The sequence below is a fragment of the Mustela putorius genome, unplaced genomic scaffold (assembly GCF_011764305.1).
Source record: "Mustela putorius furo isolate JIRA1106 unplaced genomic scaffold, ASM1176430v1.1 tig00000430_pilon_pilon_pilon, whole genome shotgun sequence".
Classification (NCBI taxonomy): Eukaryota; Metazoa; Chordata; class Mammalia; order Carnivora; family Mustelidae; genus Mustela; species Mustela putorius.
In genome coordinates this window covers 20,330,403-20,349,869 of record NW_025421377.1, presented here as the reverse complement: position 1 = coordinate 20,349,869, position 19,467 = coordinate 20,330,403, and positions in this window count along the sequence as shown.

Sequence of the window (19,467 nt, the reverse complement as noted above, 5' to 3'; positions counted from 1 at the left end):
ATGCCTGCAAAACTGCCAAAATACCCTCATATTTCCCATCTCCATTACAAGATTCTGTCACTAGACAGCAATGGAAAGGCTTAGGCTGAGTTATGTTATACTTAACACTAATGCAGTGCAGTGGATTTGAAGGGGAACAAGAAGGTCTTTTGTTGGGTAGTGCCAACTGGGAGAGACTTTTAAACCCAAGGCTACAGATTTTATTCAAAAGTCTTGAGCAGTGGGGCGCCTGGGTGTCTCAGTGGGTCGAAGCCTCTGCCTTCGGCTCAGGTCATGATCCCAGCATCCTGGGATCGAACCTCCGCATCGGGCTCTCTGCTCAGCAGGGAGCCTGCTTCCTCCTCTCTCTCTGCCTGCCTCTCTGCCTACTTGTAATCTCTGTCTGTCAAATAAATAAATAAAAATCTTAAAAAAAAAAAGTCTTGAGAAGTTATTGGAATGTTCTAATGCCTTAAGTGAGTCTAAAATTCGTTCATCTGTAGTTTTTCACGTTTTTGTAATTATTATAGTATCACAGCTCCAAAGGATCAAACTCCTTAGATGAAAAACAATGAGTTTTCAAGATCTATTGACTCGCTAATAGATGTTTAAGCAGAGTTCAACGCCCAGCTGTCCGCCATGGGCACCTGTGGCTAAAACATCAGTTGCAGGGAATGCTCATCTCAGGAATGTCGTTCCTAGAATATCATGTCTCCTCACCACATCAAATCGATCGCTACCAGTCAGGTAATGAAGGGGTTAAGGGGATAGTGCTAGAATTTTCATTTTGTGAAATTGTATAGCTTTGCAACCATGCAAATATTTATGTCTGAGTTTGGGGAAAAAGAACATACCCAGTTTTTCTTGGGACGACTGAGCACATTTTTACCCCAGCCGTCCATGGTTTGTGAGCCCTTCCTTTAGTGTCTAGGTCTTTTACTTCATGCTGACTGCTATCATTTGGAGAAATCGAAGCTTCAGTATTTCCGTACCTTCTAGAGAGTATTGTAGAAGGCGGTCCCTGATTTTCACAGAGATGTAAGTTATTTTCATAGCCCAGCATGAATACATACCAATCTTCCTTTCTAGGCAGAGAGTGGATGCTTTTTCTGGAGTCTATGCACAAGAAATCTTCTGGGATTGGTAATTTCTTGGAGAAAAGTATAGGAGGGTTTTAAGGACAGGAATTGCAACTTTTGTTATCATTATTATTATTATTATTATTATTACTATTATTATTATGTTCCCAGCACCTAGCTGGTACGTAGTAGGCATTCAATCAGGGTCTTTGGATTGAGTGAATATGGGAGAAACCTGTAGGGTGGTTAGGGCACTTTGTGATTTTCCAGGTTTGTTCTCAGTTCCGTCGTCTTCTCCGGGGCCATCTGGCCACCAGAGGGAGTCCAAGATCCATGTCAGGATCAGAATAAAAAGGGGAAAGGAGACATTTTTAGTTTAGGAAAGCAACAGTCAAAAAAAGGAAGCATAGTTTGAAGTTGCCCACAGGGGTTAATTTAAGTCTTCCAATAATATATCACTCTTAGGGTGCTAAATAATCTTGATACCATGTGGATAATATATTAGAGGAAAATATTATTATCTGATTTTGAAACACGGAGCCCCCAAAGAGTTTAAAGGAGAAAATAAAGATTGCTGAAAACTAATTTTGACTCACATTTAAATGTCTCTGATTTTACCTTTGCTACATACTACATAGAATGTATGCTTCTTAAGGAAAGGGATTTTTGTATTATTTCCTGAATTATTCCAAGTGCCTATTAGAATACTGCCTGGCACATATAGGCATTAAATAATTAAGCTGTTGAGTTAATTACCAGTAATTAAAATTATACTATAATATAGTTGGTATTAAATTGTCCATCAATGGATGGATGAACAAAGAAGATGAGAGATGCACACACACAATGGAATATTATTCACCACGAGAAAGAAGGAAATCCTTCTTACTTCCATTTGCAACAACATGGATGAACCGGAGGGCACTATGCTAAATGAAATAAGCCAGACAGAGAAAGACAAATACTGCATGGTATCACTTATATGTGGGGTCTTAAAAACCCATCAAACTCACGGAAATAGAGGGTAGAAAACTAGTCGCCAAGAGGTAGAGAGAGGGGAAACTAGGAGAGCTTGGTAAAAAGGTTCAAATTTCTAGCTATAAGATGGGTAGGGTCTGATGATCTAATGTAAAACATGGTGATTATAGTTAATAACACTGTACAATTGGAATTTGTTAAGAGAGTAAAGGTAACTGTTCTCAACAAAAAAAGAAAGAAAGAGATAAATATGTGAGGAGATGGATATGCTAATTAACCAGGTGGGGGGCATTCTTTCACAATGTGTGTGTGTACTAAATCACCACAGTGTACGCTTTAAATATCTTACAATTCTATGGGTTAATTCACCTCCATAAAGATGAAAAAAATTCATCTTTACATTGTAAACACTTTCCTACATTATATTTTTATCACATATATATTCCATTAATTATCCATAGAATCACAATTTTATCTATTCAGCAAAATATTCATTATCTTTTGACTGAAAATACTCACTACTGGGGCACCTGGGTGGCTCAGTCAAGTCAAGTTAAGCTTCTGACTCTTGATTTCAGCTCATGTGGTGATGTGGGCATTGTGGGCTCCAGTCCCACACTGGGCTCCCCACTCAGCAGGGAGTCCACTCAAAGATTCTCTCCGACGGCCCCTCCCTCCACTTATGTGTCCTCTTTCTCTCTCTGTCAAATACATAAATAAACCTGAAAGAAAGAAAGAAAGAAAGAAAGAAAGAAAGAAAGAAAGAAAGGAAGGAAGGAAGGAAGGAAGAAAATACTCACTTCTAGGCTCCATTCCCAGAGATTTTGATTTAATTAGTTTGGAATGGGACCTAGGCATAGATAGTTTGTAAAGTTCACCAGGAAATTTTATTTTTTATTTTATTTTTTTTAAAGATTTTATTTATTTATCTGAGAGACAGAGAGAGTGAGCAAGAGAGAGACACACACACACACATGCCTGGGGGAGGGGGAAGCAGAGGGAGAAGCAGATTCCCTGCTGAACAGGGAGCCCCATGCATTGAGTCCCAGCTCCCTGAGATTTTGACCCAAGCTGAAGGCAGACTGAGCCACCCAGGCGCCCCTCGCTAGGACCTGGGAAGCATTGCTGTAAGGTACACAGCCAAACTACTTTCCAAAAAGGTTGTACTGATTTACAACCGAATCCGTGACAAGGAGCACCAGATGCTTCCGCGAGTCCTCATCATTCTGGTTGGAGATGGCCTGAGTGTCCAAGTGTGGCCCCAGGCTCAGCAGCACTGGCATCGTTTGGAGGTAATGCAAAGTAGACTCGCTGGTTCTTTCTCTGCCCCAATGAATCAGGATCTAAATTTTAACAAGATCTTCTGGTGATTTGAACACACATTAACGTTTGAGATTCACTGATGTAATATATTTTCTTACTCTGATAAGGCAAAAATAGTAGTTGCTTTTATTTGAACCTGCAGAAATTCAATTTCTGAGGCTAAACTTTCTCTTCCATATGTCTATTGTTCATTTCTATATCATCATCTTAAATTGTCTGTTTCCATCTTTTGCCTGTTTTTAAGTTAGGGCTGTTTTCTTGGATGTTTGGATATATGAAAAAACTGATGACTTAATGAGGGACATGAATGAATTAGGAAGTAGAGGTCTATTGGCATTGAAATTTAAATCTAACTAGAAGCGAATGACACCAAAGACAGAGGAGAATGTCCTGAGTGAGGGAAGAATATTCAAGCTAATCCTTATTTAGGGACCTTAGCATTTGTATCTCTCTTAGCATTCATCAAATACCCAGTCATCCATTCATTCAATACATTTTTTGGATTGTCTTTACTTATTTATTTTTTTACAAGATTTTTATCTATGTATCTATCTATCTATCTACTCATTCATTCATGAGGGGGGGGGGTGCAGAGGGAGAAGCAGGCTCCTTGAGGAGCAGGGAGCCCCACGTGGGACTTGACCCCAGAACCTTGGAATCATGACCTGAGCCAAAGACAGCTGCTTAACTGATTGTGCCACCCAGGTGCCCCTTGGATTATCTTTATATGGTATACTCTACTAATGCTATGAGTCTATGTGGCCATAAAGAAATCTGTCTGATCATTTAGGGCTTTATAATCTATCTGGTCTGGTTATATGTATGCAAAGTTAACTAACGATAAAAAGTTTTGTTCATTTTGGTGACTGAGTCTAACTGGATGGTTCAGACATTAGGCTCCTCTGAGCATTCATTAAGGAATGGGTAGTGAAAGGAAGGGGACACACATCCACTGAGTACCTATCATGTTCTTTCTCATTCAGTTCTCATGGTAACTCTGTAAGGTGGTCAGGACATTTGGATCATAAACCATGTGAAGAGTTAAAGGATGATTGCTCTTGTGACAAACCAAAGTTTATTTTGGGGTAGAAAAGGACAACTTTGCCTTAGGTAAGAATTCTAATTGAAAAAATGGAGAAGGAATGAAGGAAAGAGAAATTCACCATTAGAATCTCACAGTAACCATTGCTGTGGGAAAAATCCACAGATAAGTGCCGAAATTAGTGGTCAAAATTTTAAGGGGAAACAGGATATCTGGATAGCTTAAGATAATTTCCCCCAAATATTTAGTAAGGGAAAAATAGTAAATTTATGGTGGAGACACCTAACAGACACAAGTTCAACATCACTTAAGACATATTGATATCATTCATCCCCTGAATAATGCACTGAGAAGGGCACATCACCTCTGTGGTATTCTTCCTCACAATTATAAACTCAATCTGATACCTCAAAAAAATTAAAAATAGAATTAATTACCATATGATCCAGTAATTCCACTATTGGGCATTTATCCAAAGAATGTGAAAACACTAATTTGGAAAGATATATGCACCCCTGTGGTTACTGCAACATTGTTCACAGTATCCAAAATATGGAAGCTGCCTAAATGTCCATCAGTAGATGGATAGGTAAAGATGTGGTGTGTATTTATCTGTATTATATATATATATATGTATGTATGTGTATGTATATACATATATATATACTTATATATATATTATTCAGCTATAAAAGAGAATGAAATCTTGCCATTTGCAACAACCTGGGTGGATCTAGAGGGTCTAATGCTAAGTGCAATAAGTCAGTCAGAGGAAGAAAAATACCATATGATTTCACTCAGATGTGGAATTTAAGAAACATTATAAATGAACAAAGGGAAAAAAGGAGGCAAACAGAACAATGGAGTCTTAAGTATCGAGAAAGTGGTGGTTACAGAGGAGAGTGAGTGGGCGTTTGGGTGAAATAGGAGAAGGGGATTAAAGACTAGACTTACTGTCAGGAAAACTAATTAATGTATAGACTTGTTGAATCACTATATTGTACATCTCTAATGAATAAAGTGCTGTATGTTAATTATACTGGAATAACAAAAAGCAAATTAAAAAATCATAATGTCAGTCTAATCATGAGAAAACATCAGAAAAACTCAGTTGAGGGATAGTCTACAAAATATCTACCCATACACAGCAAAAGTTCTTTAAAGGGGCTTAGGGCAAGGAGAGGCTGAAGAATGTCCCCCATCTACAGAGATCTAAGGAAACAAGGCAACTAAATGAGATGTGGGCTTTGAACTGGATCCTTGATTGGTTTGAATTGAATTGAATTGGAACAGAAAAAGAACGGTAGTAGAAAAACTGGTGAAACCCAAATAAAGTCTGTAGTTTAGTTAAGAACAGTGTACTAATGTTAATTTTTTAGTTTTTATAATCGTACCATAGTCACGTAAGGTGTTACACGGAACTGGTGGATGAGTATTTGGAAACTCACTTTGTGATACTTCTATAAGCCTAAAATTAGTTCAAAAAAAACTTGCAACATAAAAAAATTGTTTATACAACAAAAGAAAAAATGTACGCTTCTTCATCTTGATTCAGTTCTCAACCCATGACTGCGACCCTAACCATCGGTATAAAAAAGAAGAAATAAAAAAATAAATATGATTAGGTTTTCCGTTTGTGAAGAGTCATCATTTCTGTTACAGAACACAGAGGCCTTGGCTGTATATAGGCTCTCCTTCCTGGTCAGGTCTGCAAAGCACTGTTTCCAGGGAACACAAATTATATAATTTACTGAATCAGTCTTGGCATAGGCATTTCCAGAATGTCTCTTTACAATCAATATAGTTGCATCTGGAACATCACATAGTTCAACCTGCTTATTTTCATTTTATAGTTAAAAAAAGAGGATGGAAATAAGAGTACATGTTTATATATTACCTTATACTCTGAAAAACAGTTTTATATCTCTCTTTATACTCACCAGCTGTAAGCAATAGGGTAATCATTATTAGCATCTCTGCTTAATAGATTTCAGAATAAAGGCTCTATGATGGTCTCTAACTTCTAAGGCCACAGTTAGGTATCGGGGGGCACTCTTTTCTACCTCACTGACACTTTCCTATACTCTCCAGAACTGAACATGGAGAATCAACTTCTCTTGCCCGTATAGGTCAGAAAACAGTGTAATCCTTAGGCAATCATCATCATTGTTATCCAGACTTTACTGTATTTCTTAAAAGACTTTATTTATTTATTTAGAGAGCATGTGTGAAGAGAGGGGCAGAAGGAGAGGGAGAGAGAGAGAGAGAATCCCAAGCAGATTTGCACTGAACGCAGAGCTCCACGCAGCTCCATCTCACGACCCTGAGATCGTGACCTGAATGGAAACCAAGAGTCTGATGCTTAACCAACTGAGTTACCAGGCACCTCCTTTATTACATTCATACGATATGCTAGAGAGTTTGTGGAGTGTTTTCTAAATAGGTAATCTCACATATTCTTTATGATTTTTCAAGCAGGTGGAGGCAGATGTAGAGAGGGTTGGCATCTGACTGGATATGATTGGCAGGAGAGGAGGGAAACAAAGGGTCAGGTTGGTTATCAGCTTTGACCATCTGGAATATGGAGGTACCATTAACCAAAATAGAGGGTGCAAGAAAGAGGAATATGAAATAAGATGATTTCTTTTCTGTATGTCGTGTGTGTACTCTGAACTCTACAGTGTGCCCTTATTTGACTTCTTAAAGCACTTAGACTAATTTGTTATGATTCAAAAAATCTAAATGTGCATGCCATTGTAATGGTTCAGAGATTTGATCAGATAAGAGAATGTAAGCTCATAACTTCCAGCAAACCCGTCTAGTAGCTTCTTGCCTGGCATGGTTTAAAACCTTCCATATGCATGTTTCTGAGGATTGCACTGGTGCAACTAGCTTCAATTAGTCTGGTGAGACATTCCTTTGAGAGGTGCATAAGACTGCAATTACAGTGTGTGGGGCAGACGGGGTGTGGAGGGGGGAGATGATTGATAATTAACTAGGAAAAGGTTGCTGACACCAAGTCTGATTTGCGCAATGATAAAGAACCGGGTCTATAGTTATTATAGAATATGAGTTTTCTCCCTCGCAACCCACAGCTACATCCCTCAGAGTGGGAAAGGGTGGGGAGAGCCTGTATGTTACTGAGCAATCCGACATCAGCAGAGAAAGCACATACACAGCCTCCAAAGAATGTACAAAACAGTCCTGGTCAGAGTCAAGTCCTACAACCGACTTGTGTAGTGTGTGGGTTGCAGTCAACACTATTACTCACAGACAAGAGTCCCTCCATATCTTATGGAAATAACTGTTGATGATTCCATATTGCTTTACAGTTGTTTGTAGGAGAGAAAACAAACCTTCCACTTGGACTTAAATCTTTCCTATGGCCTCTAGATTCCCTTTATGTAGGGTTTCACCCTTTTTTGGTCCCAAGTTTGCAGAGCTGTTTGTTAGTTCCATCTGATCCCCCCCCCCCGCATGGGATCTTGTCCCGTGGTGAGGAGCTATGAGCCAGTCAGACCTTTCACACTGCCAGAAAGGACCACATCATACTCTGTCTTTCAGTTGATATGATTCGTATTATCATTCTCTGTTCCCTTCCTTTCTTACCAAATCCCCACTCTGTTACTCTTCATATATATAATGTCACATAGGGAAAGGATGAAGGAGAAAATACCAACTATCATCCCACCGATAACCAGGTCAGGTAGGGAGAAGGAGCAAAATGGGCTCACAGTGATAGGGAATTCCAATTCCACTTTTTATGTAGGTAACAGAGATAATTAAGGATTTTCTTAAGGTACATAGTCCCTTTAAGAATCCCTGGGAATAGGGTATGGGGTTTTGGGGCAAAATAATGATGGGAAAAATATTTATGATATATAGGTAAGGGGGGGAAATTGTGTTACATAATAGCATAATAGTATATGCTACTGTGGCAAAAACTCAACTTTGTGAAAAAAAGACACAAATATACACAGAGAAAAGTGACTAGAAAATATTCATCGGAGTGTTAATAGCAATAGATGAATGGTGAATTTGAGTGACTTATTTCCTTTTAAAATACATATATATTTATTTCAAAGTGGAGGAGCACAAGCATGAGCAGGGAGAGGGGCAGCGGGAGAAGCAGATCCCTGGGTTCATGACCGGAGCTGAAGGTAGACACTTAACTGACTGAGCCACCCAGGCACCCCTTGAGTGAGTAATTTTCTTATAATTTCTGCATTTGGAAAATTTTCTGTCTGCTTCCACTTTAAAAATAAAACAAAACAAAGTCAATTGATGACTGGCTGAAAGTATCATCATTGGACAAAGTGCACAAGCTCCAAAACACAGGGGATATTTTTACAGTCCTGGTATAGCTTTTTTCTTTTTACTTTTAAAATAAAAACACACATACATATTGGAAGTAAGCAGAATAACTAGTATAATATTTGGAGTTCAATCTGCACATATACACACGCTCCTTATCAACGTCTTACTAATTTTTTTTTTTTAATTCAGGACAAGAAGGGACCATTAATGTTTAATTTGTGAGAATTCCAGACACATTGTATTTCTAATCAATAATTACTTCTCAATTGGTATTAGATGAGGTAGCGTGTGGGGCTTGTTCCTACTTTATCAGAATTAGCAACTAAGCCTCAGTTGAGAACAGGGGCTGAGTATCTACAATTTAGTTTCAGGGAGCCATCAGTTACCAGGACCGGCTAGCTACCCCCTTGAGAACTATACACCTTTTTAACTTTTTTCCAAATTTTTATTTAAATTCTAGTTCGAATTTAACTATACAGTGAACATATACAGTGAACATACATATAGTGAACCTATAGTGAAATATTGGTTTCAGGAATAGAATTTAGTGATTCATTACTTACATGTAACACCCAGTGCTCATTGTAACAAGTGCCCTTCTTAGTACCCATCACCCATCTAGCCCATCTCCCACTCACCTCCCTCCATCAACCCTCAGTTTGTTCTCTGTCTTATGGTTTGCTTTCCTCTCTTTTTCCTTTCCCATGTGTTTTTCTGTTTTGCTTTTTAAATTCCACATATGAGTGAAATCGTATGGTATTTGTCTTTCTCTGACTTATTTTGCTTAGCATAATACTCTCTAGTTCCATCCATGTTATAACAAATGGCAAGATTTTATCTTTTTGATGGCTGAATGATATTTCATCGTATATATATGCCACATCTTCTTTATCCATTCATCAGTCAATGGACATTTGTGCTCTTTCCTTAGTTTGCCTATTGTTGATAATGCTGCTGGAAATGTTGGGGGGTATGTACCCCCTTGAATCTGTATTTTTGTATTTTTTGGGTAAATACCCAGTAGTGCAATTGCTGGGTCATAGGGTAGTTCTATTTTAACTTTTTGAGAACCTCCATACTGTTTTCTAGAGGGGCTACACCAACTTGCATTCCCAGCAACAGTTTAAGAGGGTTTGCCTTTTTCCACATTCTTGCCAATATTTCTTGTTTCCCTTGTTAATTTTAGCAATTCTGTCAGGTGTGAGGTGGTCTCTCAACGTGGTTTTGAGTTGTATTTCCCTGATGATGAGTGATGATGAGCATTTTTCCATGTGGCTATTAGCTATCTGGAAGTCTTTGAAAAAAATGTCTATTCATATCTTCTGTGCATTTCTTAACTGGATTATTTGTTTTTTGGGTGTTGAGTTTAATAAGATCTTTATAGACTTTGGATACTAACCCTTGATTAGCTGGGTCGTTTGCAAGTATCCTGTCCCATTCCATAGGTTGCCTTTTAGTTTTATTTTCTTTCATTGTACAGAAGCTTTTTATCTTGATGAAGTCCCACAGTTCATTTTTGCTTTTGTTTCTCTTGCCTCTGATAATGTGTCTAGTAAGAAGCTGATGTGACTGAGGTCAAAGGGGGTGCTCCCTGTGTTTACCCCTAGGATTTTGATGGATTCCTATCTCACATTTATGTCTTTCATCCATTTTGAATTTATTTTTGTATATGGTGTAAGAAAGTGGTCCAGTTTCATTCTTCTGTGTATTGTTGTTCAGTTTTCCCATCACCACTTGTTGAAGAAACTGTGTTTTTTCCATTGTATATTCTTCCTTGTTTTGTCAAAAGTTAGTTGACCAGATAGCTGTGGGTGCATTTCTGGGTTTTCTATTCTGTTCCATTGATCTATGTGTCTGTTTTTATGCCAGTACCATACCGTCTTGATTACTACAGCTTTGTCATAGAGCTTGAAGTCCAGAATCATGATGCTTCCAGTTTTGCTTTTCTTTTCCAGGATTGCTTTGGATATTCAGGGTGTTTTGTGATTCCATATACATTTTAGGATTGTTTGTTCTAGCTCTGGAAAAATGCTGGTGGTATTTTGATAGGGATCGCATTAAATGTGTAGATGAGCACTATACACCTTTTGATTATTAGTAAATCTCCCTCCTGCTGAGGATACTGTTGAATGGGTTTGTAATAAAGACTGGAAATGGATTTCTGGTTTCAGTAATGGTAGATTAAGTCATTTGGATAGATTCTTTCTGTTTGAGAAAACTAAAGACATGAATGATATATTACAAAAATTTTAAACCATCAAAGATTTAATTGCATAATGAGGAATTACTAGGTTAAGATCTAAGAAAGGGATGGAAATCTTGGGGGGGAGGTGTCCAAGATTTGGAGCCATTTTGCCCTGGGTCTAGTGGCTAATTTAGAAGTGGCTGACCTGCATGTTCAATAGATTGGCCAGGCTAGACAGACAGCAGTCAAGGTCTAGGGCCCACCAAAGCTGGGAGCCCTGGAGAGCTACTGTCTGCTGTTGCAGTGGCCCAATAGGGTTGGGCTAGAAGGAAGCAAATCCTGGGAGAATTGAAGTCAAGCTTTCTATCATTTGAGTGGACCAGAAAAATCTCAAACTCTAAAACTGAACAAAGATGCTCCAAATTGATGTTCCCCTGGATGCCTGGCAGAAACAAACAAAAATATCCTCTGGCCTTGTTTCTACAAACATTTTTAGAAACAACATTTGACACGCTATCAAAGATAACCTGATTCAATAGGAGGCAAGATCACATGAGTAAGAAAGAGAAGAAAAAATAGGAGAGACAAAATTAGAATCACTATAACTAGAATTATACTTTGTTTTGAAAAAACTAAGACAATACTCAAAGAAATAAAAAAAAACCTTGAAAAATTTGTCAAGGAACTAGAAACTATAAATATGGTATAGAGGATTTCAAGAAGAGCCAAACAGAAATTCTACAATTGAAAATGTCAGTAAACGGAATTAGAAAACAGTAGACAGGTTTAGCTGCAGATTAGATATACCTAAACAAAACAAAACAAAACAAAACAAAACAACCCAGCCCTAATAAATGAATCATAGGTCAGAGAGTTAGAATGTAGGGTGACATTGAGAGTTTTTAGAAATATACATGGCCATTCAGGAAGTTGCCCCCAGGGTGCTGAGGATACAGATTGCAACATGAATGCATACGCCCAGTGGTGACTTCTACCTGGAATGGTGGTGGGAAGGAGTGTGATTATCTGCAGATCACAGAAGGTGATCTGATATGTGCTAACTTATTTCCATGATTGTCTTCTATGACTTTTCAAATTGTCTTATTCTCAGATACACAGGGACACTAAAATAAAATGGTATAGGCTTTTTAGTTTCTAAAAATGTTTAGTAGATTCCAGAAGGACATAAATTCACCACTTGTTGAGATGTTCTTAATGTGATGTTTTCTTGTGGTTATATAAATTTAAAGGAAGTTTAATTCAAACTAGTTTTTTCTTTCTTTTTTTAATTATTGAATTTTTTAAAAAGTTTCATTTAAAGTCCAGTTAATTACTCTACATGTAATATTGGTTTCAGTGTACAAAATAGTGATTCATTGCTAACATACATCACCTGATGCTCATCACAAGTGCCCTCCTTAGTCCCCATCACCTATCTCACCCATCCCCCCACCCATTTCCTCTCCAGTAACCATCAGTTTGTTCTTTGTATTTAAGCATCTGCTTCTTGGTTTGCTTCTCTCTCTTAAGTTTTAGTCTGAAATAAATAATTGTAATTATTTGTCCTATGTGTTGGCCTAAAATCTATCACACTTTCATTTCATGGAAGGTATATAATTTCAGTTTCACTAATTTTAAGTTTTAATATTAATAATTGAAAGTTCAACCTATGCTTGCTTAGTTCTGGTAAGTTTCCTGAATGTGACTTCTAATACCTTACATTAGATGCTTACAGGTGAGGTCTGCCAATATTTCATTGGGAGAATAAGGCTGAATTTTTATGGCTCTTTTATTTTTTTATTTAAAAATTTTTTCCAATTTATTTATTTATTGTGTTATGGTAGTCACCATTCAATACATCATTAGTTTTTGATGTAGTGTTCCAAGATTCATTGTTTTTGCTTTTAGTGTGATTTCTTTTCCTGACCTGCAGGGGTCTTCCTACCCAATGGATATTTAGATAATTGGAGGAGTTATAGAATTTTGTTTCCTCTTTGCCAGCTCACACACATCGTGTTGTGCCCAAGTTTTTGCGTCCGAGAGACCACCAAGGAGCCAACACCAATGCGATTACATGAGGGTTTATTTAACAAGCTTAAGCTTGGGCCCAGATATACCCGACATAGCAGAGTAGGGACTTGGACCCTGAACCAGATTACAGTCAGAGTTTTTAAAGGCAGAGTAGGGGTGGACTCAGCAGTAGATGAGGACAAAGGGCATTAGGGATGATGTAAGTCTCTAAGGAATTTTGGAAGCAAGGTTTCTAGGGCCTTGAGGGGCTAGCTATTGTCTGGGGAAAAGATTATTCATTACCAGTAATAAAACCTTCTCGTGAGACCCTTTAGATATATATCAGTGGGCCATATGCTTGGGAATGATTGTTGACACTGTCTTGGCAGTTTGGAGATAAAGTTTCCTAAAGGAATTGTTAAAGTAGACTTACAGGATCCTGGTTGGACCTGTTGGAGCAGGGGGTCAGTCAGGCTAGGATTGATTGTCCTTAGCAAAACCTCAAGGTGAGGGCAGTTGAGTCCCCCAGGGGAGAGCCACTCTGTCTGTTTCAAGGGCTTATCAGTAGATAAGGAATTTTAATGATTTTCTTCTGCTTCTGTTTCCCACATCATTCCACCCTGAACAATTTTGACCCTTAAATCTTCAAAGTTGTTGAAGGTGGAAGGTCTCATCTTCTGTAACTTCTTCCTGCTGAATAGGAGCATAGAGTTGTCACTACCTACTCAGGTCAACATTGGTCAGTTGGGGAATGTGTAGTGGAGTTAGGAAAGACAGAGGCAGCTGAGTCCAGGGGAGACTGCTCAGGTGATCTTCCCAAGTGGAAAGGATCATCTGTGGAAGTTATGACAGTGAAGGAGTTGAAGTCAGGTGAGGAGACATGGGAGAAAATAGCAAAACATGATTAGTGTTACAAAAAGAAAATGAAGCTCAAATAAGTTTTTTTGCTACTTGACAAAAACCCCTTTTCCAGTCCAGGGGTTTAAATCAATCATTAAAGGAGAGAGGGACTGTTTAAAGTGCTAACCTGAGTAGGTCAGAACCTAAGAAATATTTTGTGATAATCTGAAACATCAAGATGGATGCACTTATGTCAGGGCTAGACTCAAGGTGGGTACAGCCTTGTTTTTCTTGGCCTGCACAGTGGTATAAGGCATCAATCACTTATTTTGCTCATATATTCTCTGATTTTCGTTAGGTATTGTCTTTCCTCTACCTTCTTCCTGACTATGTGAGTTCTAACATGGATTTTATGGATGGTTATCAGATTAGAGATTACATTTTTTTCTAAAAGTGCCTTGTTCCCTAAAAGGGCTATTGGTTACCTACACTTTTAGCTTTTCTGTCTCAGGACCACTAGGGGGAGGTATTTTCTATCTCTTGGCCGATCATTTTTAGAAAACCATATCAATTTGCAAACCTGTGGGTTAATATCTTAATATACCAACAAATGTTTTCTTAGTTTCTTTAAAACAGTGATAGACCCCTTTTAAAGAAGTGGCAGGTTTATGGAGAAACTGAGGATAAAGGACAGAAATTTCCCATTTGTCCTTTTCCACTCGCCCCAACCATTAATGTTATTACTAATAACTTACATTGGTGGGTGCATTTGTTACAATTGATGATTCAATACCGATACTTTAAAAAAAAAAAAGATTTATTTATTTATTTGAGAGAGAGTGTGTGTGAGGGCAGAGGGAGAGGGGAAATATCTCAAGCCGACTTCCTGCTGAAGCAGGGCTCCTACAAAGCCCAATGTGGGCCTTAATGTTATGACCCTGAGATCATGACCTGAGCTGAAATCAAGAGTTGGTTGCTTAACTGGCTGAGCCACCCAGGGCCTCCCCAATACTGATATATTTTTATTAACTATATTCCATAGTTTACATTAGAGTTCACTTTTTATGTTGTAAATTCCATGGATTTTGACAAATGTCTAATGACATGTATCTATAATCTCTTATGATAAAGAATAGGTTCATTGTCCTAAAAATCCTCTGTGGTCCACCTAGTAATCTCCCCCCGCCCCGAACCTCTAAAATCCTGATCTTTTTACTGTCACCACCATTTTGTCTGTTTCAAAATGTCATCTAGCACGAATCACATGGTATACATTCTTTTCAGAGTGGCTTCTTTTCCTTAAGTTTCCTTCAGAAGGTTAGCTTTTCATGACTTAATAGCTGAAGAATACTTCCTTATATGGATGGTCCACAGTTTGCTTATCAGTCCTCTGCTGAAGGACATCTTGGTTGCTTCTAAGTTTGGTAATTATGAGTAAAGCTGCTATAAACATTTGTATGAAGATTCTTAAGTTTTCAGCTTATTTAAGTAAATACCAAGGAGTGCAATTCCTGGGTCATTTAAGAGTATGCTAAGTTTTGGAAGAAACAACTAACCTGTCTTCCAAAGTGGCTATCCCATTTTGCATTCCCACCAGCAATGAATACGATTTCTTGTTGCTTCACATACTTGCCAGTATTTGGTATTATCCATGTTGAGGATTTTAGCCTTCCTAATAAGCATATAGTGCTATCTTACTGTTTTTTGAATTTGTAATTTCATGCATCTGATGTTGAACTTTTCCTGTTTTCATATATTTATTTGGCAAGTGTATACCTTCTTTGGTGAAATATCTGTTCAAATTTTTGTCCAGGAAAATATTGGATTGTTGTCTTATTATTGAATTTTATAAATAGTTTGTATAATTTGGATAACAGTCCTTTCTCAATTTTGCTACTATTTTCTCCCAGTCTGTCACTTGTCTTTTCATTCTTCTAACATTGTGTTTTGGAGAGCAGAAAATTTCAATTTCAATCAAAGTTCAACTTTCATTGAAAGTTGAACTTTCAACTCTCTCATATAGCTCTTTTGGTATTGTATCTAAAAAGTCATTCCATACCCAAGGTCACCTAGATTTTCTGCTTTTATATTCTGGGAATTTTGTAGTGTTGCATTTTATATTTAGGTATATGAGCCATTTTGAGTTAACTTTTGTGAAAGTTGTAAGGTCAGTGTCTAATTTTTTCTCCTGCTTATGGGTAACGTAGTCGCTCCAGCCCCATTGCTGAAAAGATCACCCTTATTCACCTCAGACTTTTTTTTGTCTTTTATGTGACAATGATTTTTATAGTATCATTGAAAAAAATTTTTTTTTATAGAGATAATAGGAAGATGATTTGGTCTTTCCTCTAGCATTATTGAAGAAATTTTATTTTTGGAAATTAAAAAAATTTCTCTCAACTGTGTAACTTATTATGCAAACCCAAGTTCAAATGTCATCTCCACCAAACGCTAGCTCTTCTGTGACCTTGGATATGTGACTTCTATCAAGCTTTAGATTTCTCATCAGTTATATGGGAGTTCCACTTTTAACCTGTGGCTCTTTCCTTAAATCTGGACTTGCACTATCCTATATGGTAGCCACTTACCACATGTGGTACTGAGCACTTGAAGTGTAACTATTTTAAACTGAGATGTAAATGGAAATACTCATCTGGTTATAATTATTTTTTTGTATTTCATATATGTCAAATTACAATATTTATATACATTGCATTAAATAAAATGTATTATCAAAATTAATTTCACCTACTTCTCTTTATGTCTTTTATGTGGCTTCTAGAAAATTTAAAATTACATATATGGCTCGTGTTGTATTTCTATTGGGTGTTATTTCTTTAGACTTTGGTATCCATTATCACGTCAAGAGTAAATTAGAATTCAGTTTTCTAAAATATGTTGTACTTTCCACATAGAATTCCACATAGTACATATTATTTCCCCCTTCTTTGGGCTCTAAGTAGGATTTGTCAACTAGAACAAGATAGATATTATGATGACAATTTGCCTTTTAATAAGGAGATAAAGAGGATTAATGTAAAAATAACACAAAATACAGGGCAAAGAGCTTGTCTAGATCTGAGTAGAAGTGAGGTAGCAGAGATGTATTTCTGATAGAGGTAATGAAGTTTAAGTTTAAGGTTTAGTGCTCTTCCCTTGTGTGGGTTCCTTCCAAGGCCCTAAGAGGATGCGAGTAATATGTTCAGAGGATCTTGTGTTTTGCAGCTCTTGAAACAGCAAGATGTTTTAACCACAACCAGTGAAAACATCAGACCCTCTCCACCTTGGCTTTCCTTTTGTCTTACTCTACCTTCTGTCAAATGGCACCGGGGTGATCACAGGCAATTTTGGGATCTGCCTAAGATAGGTTGATTTAGGGACACACTGAAATTAGGTTTAGCAGGGTGTACTTATGTGATTTGTGAATAATGAAATTGGTCTGGTTGTTTCATTTCAGAAATGGCTCTTGGGAATACTCCTCACCTCCCCCCTCAAATGTTGGGACGCCAAAGTGAAAGAAAGGCAAGAGTTGGTATTGAAATATGAACTTGTCTTGTGGTGCTTGGAAGCACAAGTATGTGGTAACTGGAGAGGAGAAAGCTCTATATAATATTTAAAGCCAGAAGCTGGTCGGTGGAAACTTCTACCAATCAGACAGTAAAGTTGCAAGTGGAGGTTTCAGTTTTCATTGGTTTCTTGTTTAGAGGGAAGATCTCTTCTGCCAGGAATATATTCTATATTGCAGTGCATACATTTACACATTTACTATGGGTTTTTTTCTCTTTTTTTGGTAGGAATAGAATGAAAGTGATTGTATCATAATGAATGTGTAGGGCACAGTCTGAAGCAATACAATAAGAACAAGAAGGCTTCTGTCAGAAGTCACACACATGTGACTGATCACCATGTATTTTCAGTATATTTCCAGGGAGAAGTCTTTAAAAAATGGAAGTGTGGTGAGGATTCTTGGGGGTCCCTGACATAGTTTTGGCGTATCAGTGGATTAAACTACTCTTCTAATAATGTAAAGATCATATATTGCTTTCTCATTCTCATTTCTGAAGAGTATATGGTGGAATTTTCCAGCAGCTTGTGATATTGTGATAGGTACAGATTGAATGCAGAACCAAATATGAGAATCCTATCTTCTATTAAGTCAGACATGAGGGAGATTTCAAACATAAACCCATTTTTCCCACTAAATTTTGTTAACTAAATTAAGCATTCTCTTTGAATTTTATAAAACAGTATTTTTAATGTAAAAATGTGTTATTTGTATCAACATGCAATTTATTTATTACTGATATCTTTAAATGAATGAATAAACATTTTTAATTTTGCATTCTTAGTTTCTACCATCAAAAATGTTCTCAATGATGAATTACCTGATAATTCCATTAGGTCTTCATTTAATTTTGTTGAAAGCTGAGAACAAGAAACTACTGAGTTGTGGGGCACCTGGGTGGCTCAGTGGGTTAAGCCGCTGCCTTCGGCTCAGGTCAGGATCTCAAGGTCCTGGGATCGAGTCCCACATCGGGCTCTCTGCTCAGCAGGAAGCCTGCTTCCCTTCCTCTCTCTCTGCCTGCCTCTCCATCTACTTGTGATTTCTCTCTGTCAAATAAATAAATAAAATCTTAAAAAAAAAATTTGAAAGAAACTACTGAGTTGCAAAGGTTATTTTCATTCTCAACACCAGCACTGATATTTGGAATTCTTCATTTGTTTTGTGTCTTGGAGATTTTCTATGACTAATTTTCCACAGTAAGATCTATGGTAGATGAGACATAGGGTTTTTGTTGTTGTTGTTGTTTTGTTTTGTTTTTTTGGTGGTGTTGGAAAAGAGGCTACATAAGGAGAAAAGGAAAAAGAGACATTCTTGGGCAAGGTCAGTCTTTGGAAAGTACACATATGGGGGTTAGGAATGGAGATTGGCCCTCAAAACCATCTGTTTGCCTCTAATTCTTGGAAAGTCTTCAGATTCCTTCAGGAGTAGCAGATTCCTCCAGGAAGACACCTGGGCTAGCTGGTCTAGCTGGTAATCATACACCTAAACTAGTAATTAAAGCTCAGCGAGGAAGTATAGGAATGAAGGGTAGGGCTGGAGGGACAGGTAATTTCAGTTGGTTAGAAGGCTACTGAAAGTCAATAAAATGACTTTCGTTAGAGTTTGCAGAGCACTTGAAGGCACTACGTACTTCCGTAATTGTGTTAACTTATGGGACATTTATAAAAAGAGTTTTCGTTCTCATTTTATAGAGGAGAAAAATGAGGCTTAGAATTTTTTTGATAAAGGGTCATCTAGGAAATCTTATTTTTTAAAAATTTTTGTTTATTTGACAGAGAGATAGAGAATGAGCACAAGAAGGGGGGAACAGGGAGAAGCAGGCTCCCTGCTTGGCTCAGGACTCAATCCTAAGACCCTAGGATCCCGATCTGAGCTGAAGACAGATGCCTAACCAACTGAGCCACCCAGGCACCCCTAGGAAAACTTTCGATAGCACTTTTAATTAGTAGTACATGACATTAATGAAAAAATATTTTGGAAAATTGAATTCTGATTTACTCTCATTTGGCCTTGAAAATCTTGACAATTCATGAATGTGCCATTCAGATTCTGCAAATCTGAAACACTGTGGCTAACAAATGTTTAACCATTAGGAAATCTCTACCTGAGAAACTTAACATGGAATATGTTTTGTGGGTGTATATTTGGA